Genomic DNA, 1,831 nt, shown 5'->3' on the forward strand with positions numbered 1-1,831 from the left:
CGGGGGGGNGGGGGGGGGACACAGAATCCGAAGCAGGCTCTAGGCTCTGAGCTGTCAGCACAGAGCCCGATGTAGGGCTAGCACTTGTGAACCACGAGATCATGACCTGAGCTGAAGTCAGACACTCAACCAGCTGAGGCACCCAGGTGCCTCTTTATCCGTTTTTGAAACAGCATTGCTGCGGGAGGTGGGGCAGGGTGGGCCTCGCCCACATGGGGACAATGTGCCGGCTATAAACGCCCCAGCCAGGACAGCCAGCTCTGCTGCACAACTGGGGACACTCACTGCTCTCGGCACCTGGCCCAGCTTCTTTCAAAATGTCTAGTGCTCACGAAGTTCTCTGTAAGCTCAGTTTGGAGGGTTATCGCTCCATGCTCCCAAGCATGTACGGGTAGGTCAAAGCGTACACCAATTTTGATGCTGAGCGTGATGCTCTGAACATTGAAACGGCCATCAAGGCCAAAGGTGTGGATGAGGTCACCATTGTCACCATTTTGACCAATCGCAGCAATGAACAGAGACAGGATATGGCCTTCGCCTACCAGAGCAGGACCAAGAAGGAACTTGCATCAGCACGGAAGTCGGCCTTGTCCAGCCACCTGGAGACCGGGATTTGGGGCCTCTTGAAAACACCTGCTCAGTAAGATGCTTCTGAGCTGAGAGCCTCTATGAAGGGCCTGGGGACCGATGAGGACTCCCTCATTGAGATCACCTGCTCAAGGACCCACCAAGAGCTTCAGGAAATTAACAGAGTCTACAAGGAAATGTACAAGACCGATCTGGAGAAGGACATCATTTCTTTTTTTTTTTTTATTTCTAGGAGAGAGAGAGAGAGACAGCGTGAGTAGGGGAGGGTCAGAGAGAGAGGGAGACACAGACTCTGAAGCAGCCTCCAGGCTCTGAGCTGGCAGTCAGCACAGAGCCCGATGCGGGGCTCGAACCCACTAACCGCGAGATCATGACCTAAGCGAAAGTCAGACGCTCAACCGACCAAGCCACCCAGGTGCCCCAAAGGACATCATTTCTGACACATCTGGTGACTTCCGCAAGCTGATGGCTGTCCTTGCCAAGGGTAGAAGAGCGGAGGATGGCTCCGTCATTGATTATGAACTGATTGACCAAGATGCCTGGGATCTCTACAACGCCGGAGTGAAGAGGGAAGGAACTGATGTGCCCAAGTGGATCGGCATCGTGACCGAGCAGAGCGTGGGTCACCTCCAGAAAGTGGTTGAGGGGTACAAGAGCTACCGCACTTATCACATGCTGGAGAGCATCAAGAAGGAGGTCCAAGGAGACCTGGGAAATGCTTTCCTGAACCTGGTCCAGGGCATCCAGAACAAGCCCCTGTATTTTGCTGACCGGACGTACGACTCTGTGAAGGGCAAGGGGACTCGCAATAAAGTCCTGAATAGAATCATGGTCTCTCGCGGTGAAGTGGACATGTTGAAAATGAGGTCTGAGTTCAAGAGGAAGTATGGCAAGGCACGAAGGGCGACTGCCGGAAAGTGCTGCTGTACCTGTGTGGTGGGGGTGACTGAGCCCCCGAGCGCCGGGAGTGCTGTTCCTTTGTTTCCAGCTAGCAGTTCTAGAAAACAGCTGTGACTAACAGTCCCCTTATGGCCATCCCCGCAAGGATGACGTTAGCATTGCCCCTCCCCATCTTTATTTCAGTTGCCTAAGCATTGCCTGCTTCTCATGTCTCGTCTCTTTAGCCAAAGAAATGAACACTGCAAAGAGTTGGAAGTGAGGTCTATGATGTGAAACACTTTGCTCTTGTGTACTGTGTCATAAACATGAATAAATGGAATTTTCACTTTATAAAAAAATAAAT

The 1,831-nt window shown here is 52.3% G+C and overlaps 1 pseudogene; it reads left to right on the top strand.

Moving 5' to 3' along the window:
* Positions 1-317: 317 nt before the first annotated feature.
* Positions 318-1,602, top strand: LOC144240477 (annexin A2 pseudogene; annotated as a pseudogene).
* The last annotated feature ends 229 nt before the right edge of the window (positions 1,603-1,831 follow it).

The sequence above is a fragment of the Crocuta crocuta genome, unplaced genomic scaffold (genome assembly GCF_008692635.1).
Source record: "Crocuta crocuta isolate KB4526 unplaced genomic scaffold, BGI_CrCroc_1.0 scaffold1071, whole genome shotgun sequence".
NCBI classification, from domain to species: domain Eukaryota; kingdom Metazoa; phylum Chordata; class Mammalia; order Carnivora; family Hyaenidae; genus Crocuta; species Crocuta crocuta.